Source organism: Dasypus novemcinctus, chromosome X (assembly GCF_030445035.2).
Source record: "Dasypus novemcinctus isolate mDasNov1 chromosome X, mDasNov1.1.hap2, whole genome shotgun sequence".
NCBI classification, from domain to species: domain Eukaryota; kingdom Metazoa; phylum Chordata; class Mammalia; order Cingulata; family Dasypodidae; genus Dasypus; species Dasypus novemcinctus.
The window spans coordinates 59,788,063-59,795,675 of record NC_080704.1 but is presented as its reverse complement, the minus strand read 5'-3'; the positions used below and the strand labels follow the sequence as shown (position 1 = coordinate 59,795,675).

Below are 7,613 nucleotides of genomic sequence, written 5' to 3'. Positions count from 1 at the left end.
ACCCTGCCCCTTCCCCCAGCAACAGCGACAGCCAATCCCTAACCACCACCCCTCCCCCATCCAGTACCGCCCACTGACCTTTCACCGGCAACCAATCAGAACAGGGCGTGGCTTTGACCAATCAGCCTTCCCCAGCCCCTATAAAACTGTTGCCTCTCCCTCAATAAAGTGGACTTGCGTGTTTACCTTGTCTCCGCGGTAGTTCTTCTGCCGTGCGCCCTCCAGTCCTGAGAGCCCCCGACAAGGGCCTGGCCTCCCTTGTCCCCAGTTCATCGCCTGCTTCTCCGGGCGACCCCTTCGTCGCCTGCTTCGCTGGGTGACCCCGTCAGCCGAACCGCGCAACCCCTGTGAGACCGATCCCTCATCTGCTGCCGGACCGACCCCTCGTCCCAAGTGGGACCGACCCCTCGTCCCAAGCGGGACCGACCCCTCGTCCAGAGCTGGACCGACCCCTCGTCCGCAGCCAGACCCCACCTCTACCGACCGAGCAAGCCGCCGCAGGGCATTTTTGGGACATTGGAATTGTCCTGCATGATGTTGTAATGATGGATACAGGCCATTATATATTTTGTCATAATTTATAAAATTGCATGGGACAGAGTGTGAACTATAATGTAAACTATAATCCATGGTTAGTTGCAATGGTTCAATATGTGCTCAACAATTTTAATGGATGTACCACATTAATGAAGGATGTTGATGAGGGAGGGTGTGGGAGGGGGAGGGAGTAGGGCATATGGGAATCCCTTATCTTTTTTAGGTAACATTTATTTAATCTAAAGTTTCTTAAAATAAATAAATAATTACTAAAATATATTTACATAGAAATAAGGGAGTAATATAGTACAAAACAAAAAATCAAATAAATGTAAAAAACGACATTAATGCAAGAATGGAAGTATAAAAATGTATACGATTAACATAGGTTAAACAGAAAAATGGCAGAAGAAAATCCTGTATTATCAGTAGTGACTTTAAATGTAAATGGATTAAATGCTCCAGGCAAACGGTAGAGATTGGCAAGATGAATAAAAAATATATTGCCCAACTCTATGCTGTCTACAAAAGACCCAGATTAAATGAAAAAAATACAAGTAGGTTGAAAGTAAAAGGGTGGAGAAAATGTACCATGCAAATAGTAACCAAAAGAGAACTGGGGTAGCTATACTGATATCATTTAAAATTGACTTTAAATTAAAATTTTTACAGGTGACAAATATTAGTTATTATATTCTAATACAAGGATCAATTTAACAAGAAGATGTAACAATTATATATATATATATATATATATTCACCTAACAGCAGAACACCAAAATACATGAGGCAAGAACTGACAGATATAAAAGGAGAAATTAATGGTCATATATTAATAGGAGGGGACTTTAATAAACTACTTTCATTATTGGATAGAACATCTGTTAGCTCAATAAAGAAATAGAAGATCAGAATAATATTCTAAATCAACTAGACCTAACAGACATATATAGAACACTTCACCCAACAACAAGAGTATACACATTCTTCTTGAGTGCACATGAATCATTCTTTGGGACAGACTCTGAGTTAGGCCACTGAATTTGGTACTAGGAGTGGGGTAGTGCTTCTGAAATTCCCAAAATGCTGGAATGTTTTTATAAATGGGTAAGGGGTATTTTTTGGAGGAATTGTGAAATGCTTGCTGGAAAACGCCTAGATCACTTTGGAGAGGCTGTTGGCAACAATATGGATGCCAAAGAGACTTTTTATGATGCCTTAGAAGTAAATGATGAAATTGTTATTGAAAACTGAAGGAAAGGTGATCTGTGTTTTAAAGTTGCAAAAAACTTAATATTCACTCCTGATGTTTTATGGAAGGAAGAATTTGAAAATGGTGTACCTGGGCATTTAGCTGAAGAACTTTCTGAAGTAAACCTGGATAATGTGGCTTGGTTTCTCCTTGCAACTTATAGCAAAATGCTGGGTGAGAGAAATTTGCTGAGGACTGAACTTTTGGGCAAAAAGGAAACAGAAACTGACTCCAGAAATCTCAAGCCTCTGGAAATCAAGTTCCCAGATGATAGTGCCCCATTTGAGGACTTACCTAAACTTGGAACTTGTAAACTAGGAGTTAAGATGCAGTTATCTTAGAAAGACTTGTGGAACATCTTACTCTTTGATGGCTTGGATCCCTCCTTGTATGCTAAACCAAAAAGGTTTTGAGAGAGCTTTATGAACAAAGCCATTGTCAGTTTGCATAAAAAAGGATATGAAAAATGGAGATTGATGGAGAAACACCTTTAAGAGGAAAACCATGGAAACTGAGATCTGGAATTAAGACATCACCTTGGGCCAAGGGAGGAACCCCACACATGTCTACAAAGAGGTTGAGTTGGCCCCAGGATTTGAACAAGGTAGATGTTCCCATCTGATGTTTTGGGAGAGGTTTGCTGCCACTGTGTACAGATATGATGGAATACATTCCTCAAGGATTAGGGAAGTTGTGGTTGATGCCCCATAGGCCTGAGAGGGGTGGGCCTTTTTCCCATGGATTATGGAAGGATAGGATGTCATCTCATTTCTCTGAGAGGGTTGAGCCTATATTGAAAAGGTTAGGGAGGATGTTGCCTTCACATCACTGTACTAGGGGAGATAAGTCTCTAACCCAAAGATTGGGTAAGGTGTGGCAATCACCTTAATGGTCTTTGAGGGTGAGGTCTGGAGCTTGGTCTCCACCCAGATGCTTGATGAGGTGGAACCAAGAAAATGGCCATTGGGTAAGCCTGTGGAAAGGGTGGGTCCCCATGTGGACCCAAGGAGGAAAAACATCATCTTGAGAATAACTTTCAGACTTTGAAATCAAATGGAGGATGCCCTATAGGTTTACTGAAATGTAGAGGACATGTGACTCATGTTTCCCTCCTAATTTCTCCTTCTTGTATTGAAATGTTTATCCTTTTTCTATTTGTTTATTGTAAGAAGATAAATTGTTTTGTAATTTCAATAGTCTACATCCAGGTGGAACTTTGCCCCAAGAAAAACTGTATTGGCCTCCGCCTTCGCGTTGCTTGCGCTATGGCAGAGTTGGACATTGGGCGGCATTGCCAGGTGGAGCACGTCGGCAATGAGATTTTCTTCTATTTGTATGTGATGGTTGTTCAGGAATATTTTGGTAACTGTAATCAATGAGAGACCAAAGATAGGTAAATATACACTGTACCCATGCTCATTCAAGGACTGTGCTGAAAGAGAGCTTGTGCCAGTTATATGTCCTTATTGTGAGAAGAATTTCTGCCTGAGGCACTGTCATCAGTCAGATCATGAATGTGAAAAACTGGAAATCCCTAAACCTCCTATGGCTGCCACTCAGAAACTTGTTAAAGACATTATTGATTCCAAGGCAAGAAAGGCAGTGAGTAAACGACGGAAAGGTGCAAAGAATACTGAAACAGCTGCAAAGGTTGCATTGCTGAAATTAAAGATGCATGCTGATGGGGATAAATCACTGCCACAGGCAGAAAGAATTTACTTTCAGGTTTTCTTACCTAAGGGAAGCAAAGAGAAAAGCAAACCAATGTTCTTTTGCCACCGATGGAGCATTGGAAAGGTCATAGACTTTGCAGCTTCTTTAGCCAGTCTTAAAAATGACAATAACAAATCAATAGCTAAGAAATTAAGGTTCTGTCACATTACTTCAGGAGAAGTCTTACCCTTGGATCATACTTTGGAAGCATGGATTGCTAAGGAGGATTGTCCTTTGTATAATGGTGGAAATATTATCTTGGAATATCTTAATGATGAGGAAAAATTCCTGAAAAATGTTGATTCTTACTTGAAATAGTCACTCAAGGATTCAAGCCAGAAATCATAAAAAAACTTCTATGAGCATGGATCCATGTTGAAGGAACAGCCCCTTTCTGACAGAGGAAGAAGTAGATAGCAGACTTATGGACTGGTTCTTAAATACCCATGCATCCTTTTTTTTTTTTTTTTTTTTTTTTGAACAAGTCATAAGGCCAAGCCTAACCTCATGGGGCCAGAAGCAAGAAAGTAGAGTCTTACTTATGTCACAAGTATAAATTGATGTGTGTTATGTGAATCATGGAAAAAGAGATAATCTCATTCAGTCTTCTAAGATTTTGATTGAAGAATCGAGGCCCAAGAAGGAGAAATGAATTTCTTGGTGTCACCTAACTACTTTGGGGCATCTCTGGTAAAGAGACCTCTCCAGTGATAATTACCTTTCTGTTTGTATGAATATATTACAAATGAGAAGAATGGGGTAAGCCAATAAATTCCAATTAATGCTCCTGTCTGATGTGTTTCTTCTATACCCAACAAAATATTTCCTATATAGAAGAAATATAAATTATTTCTCTTTGCTCTTTGTCTCATTTCTATTGTATATGTCATGGACATGGCATTAGGTTTTATTAAAAGAAAAAACTAAGAAAAAAAAAAGAAAAACTGTATTGCTTTAAACTGATTATGATGTGAATCTATACTTAGCATTGCTATTGATTTAAGGTTATTGTGACTTTTTTTTATGAATCATTCTTATATTTATTACAATTTGCCTATCAAATATAAACTCACAGTATTTAAATAGCTATGTACCCCTCAAATTGAAAGCATAACTTGAACTTAAAAATTAATTTTTAGTTGTGTTTATGCTACTAGAAAATATTTTAAATTATTCATTTATTTTTAAAAATTACATTCAGAAAATATGAGGTCCCATTCAACCCCTCCGCCCCCATCCCCACTCCCCCCACAGCAACACTCTCTCCCGTCATCGTGACACATCCATTGCACCTGGTAAGTACATCTCTGAGTATCACTGCACCCCTAGTCAATGGTCCACATCATAGCCCACACTCTCCCACGTTCCATCCAGTGGGTCCTGGGGAGATCTACAGTGTCCCGTAATTGTCCATGAAGCACCACCCAGGACATCTCCTCGTCCCGAAAATGCCTCCACATCTCATCTCTTCCTCCCATTCCCCAAACCCAGCAGCCACTACGGCTACCCTTCCCACACCCATTCCACATTTTCTCTGTGGACATTGGATTGGTTGTGTCCATTGCACATCTATGTCAAGTAGGGGCTTAGATTCCACATGGATACTGGATGCACCCCTCCTGCTTTCAGTTGTAGACATTCTAGGCTCCATGGTGTGGTGGTTGACCTTCTTCAACTCGATGTTAGCTGAGTGGGGTAAGTCCAATAAATCAAAGTGTAGGAGCTGAAGTCTGTTGAGCCTCTGGGCCTGGGTGTCATATTATCAGTCCAGAGATTCAAATCCCCTAAATATATCTAAAACCCCAGCACCAACTACAATTCCATTAAAGTAGCATGCAAGTCTTGTGAAAAGAGATCCCCTCTGAGTCCAATTCCATCACGCAGAAACACCAGCTCCAGAGAAGGGCCATCTGCCATGGCAGTGAACCCCATCTGCCATGATCATAGAACCCGTGGGTCTCTTTATTCCTCAAAAGAACCAATACCTGGGGTTGTATCTACTTTATCTGTCTCTCAGACTCTGCTCATTTGTGCATAAGGGCATTCCTTCTGACAACCTCCAGACTCTTTTTTAGAGACTCATAGCCTTATATTCTCATTTCTCCTTTCCATTTCCCCCTTCCATTAGGTCAAACAGCATTTTGAAGTCATGCTATTATATGTAGACAGGGATGTTCTGCTGATCCGTGTTGAACCTTTAATTCAAGGTCCTTTTCTAGTTGCATCTTCAGCTGATATGTGGTAGTGATCCCTTGGTGCCAGGGAGGCTCATCCCTGGGTGTCATGTCCCACGCTGGGGGGACTGCACTGCATTTATATGCTGAGTTTGGCTGTGAGAGTGGCCGCATTTGAGTAACATGAAGGCTGTCAGAAGGAAACTCCCAGGCACAGTGCTACTCTAGGCCTTATTCTTATTGGAGGTGTATAGGCTCAAAAGCATAGCCATAAGTATGAGGAGCCCACTGTTGGGCCCTCCTTCCTTCCTGGTTCTTGCCGTTGCAGCTGGGGAACTGCCGCTGCTCCCCCAGGGTCCACGACAGTGACCCCCCAGCCAGGGGCCCAGTACCCCCCCCAGCTATTGTTTTTAATTGTTTCCACTATGAGTGTATCTAGACATTACTATATACCCTGGACATATGCCCTGTATAACTCCCTGTCAACCATATATATCCTGTCAATAACATCCTATATCAGTATTCCTCCGCTGCCATTGTTGAACCACTCTGTGATCCAAAACTTCCTGTAAAGTCAATCCCAGCATAATGTCAGCTTCACAAGAGTCTTAGATCACCGAAATTCATATATACAATATACAGTACTTTCCCAGATTCACCATAAAACCTTTTCCCTTCCACAGCGACAATCTCTTAACTTGTTCATATCATATTTCCTGAAACTGATGTACAGATTCTGAGACAATAGCTTTCAAACAAGATGACATCTGTGCTTACTATGTGGTCCATACTTTAGGTTGTACAGTTTTCTAAATTTTTTAGTTATCCTATGTTTTGCCTTATGGTTTACATCATTAGTCTGTCATCCCCTATATGTTTTTGGAGTAATCTTACATGTTTTATATTCATCTTCGTGTATTCTCATAAAACTCCTCTCTTGCCCCCATATTTACCTTGTTTCCATCCATTCCACATACATTTTCCCCTCCCCTTGGGGCCCACAACGTCAGCCAATCTCCCTTTCCCGAGAAGCCATGTCCAGAGATACTTGCAGCAGTATTCAGGGCCTGACTTTCTCAACTGCCCTAATGCCCTGGGAGCCATCCTTTCTCACAAGAGATACAGTTCTCTCTATTTGATGGCATTAGTCCTCCACAGGATGTGGGTCCACCCCAGCTCTCACTTCTTGGGTCTCTTCCCAATGGTACAACCCACCTTGGCAAAATGAGCCTTCAGCTATTCGCCCAGAGTCCGTCCCGCATCAGCCCATACCCCCTGAGCATCCTAAACAGGTAACCTCCTACTTACACTTTGATACGATTTTCTCAACATTTTGTTCTCAACTAACACCTGACACTCTCCCATGTTCGTATGTTGCCCCTCCCTCCCCCCGATTTTTGGACAATATTACCCCTCTGCCCATCCCCAGCCCCCCTCAAACCCACAAAGCCCCACCCGAAGGTAACCCCTTGCCCCCATTTTGTGCCTTCTTTGTGCTCATACTTATCGCCAGCTCATCACAGATTCCACCCCTCCAGACGTTAACTCACATCCTTCCTCCACCCCCCGATTTCCTGTAAGCCTCTTTTCCGGTGTCTAGCTCTCTGAGGCAGTTTGCTTATTTCATATCATTGAGGTCATGTAGTATTTGTCCTTCAATGGCTGGGTTGCTTCACTCAACATAAGATTCTCAAGGTTCATCCATGTTATCACGTGTGATTGTAGTGTATTTGTTCTAACAGCCGAGTAGTATTCCATTGTGTGTATATACCGTAGAACCCATGGGTCCCTTTAGCCCTCAAAGGAACCAATACCTGGGGATTGTATCTACTTTATCTGTCTCTTAGACTCTGCTCAGTTGTGCATAAGGAAAATCCTTCTGACAGCCTCCAGACTCTGTTTTTTTTTAGAGACTCATAGCCATATAAACTCATTTC

At 41.8% G+C, this 7,613-nt stretch overlaps 1 pseudogene; it reads left to right on the top strand.

The window, feature by feature from the left end:
- Positions 1 to 3,054: 3,054 nt before the first annotated feature.
- LOC101412136 (AN1-type zinc finger protein 1 pseudogene) lies at positions 3,055 to 3,974 on the top strand (annotated as a pseudogene).
- The last annotated feature ends 3,639 nt before the right edge of the window (positions 3,975 to 7,613 follow it).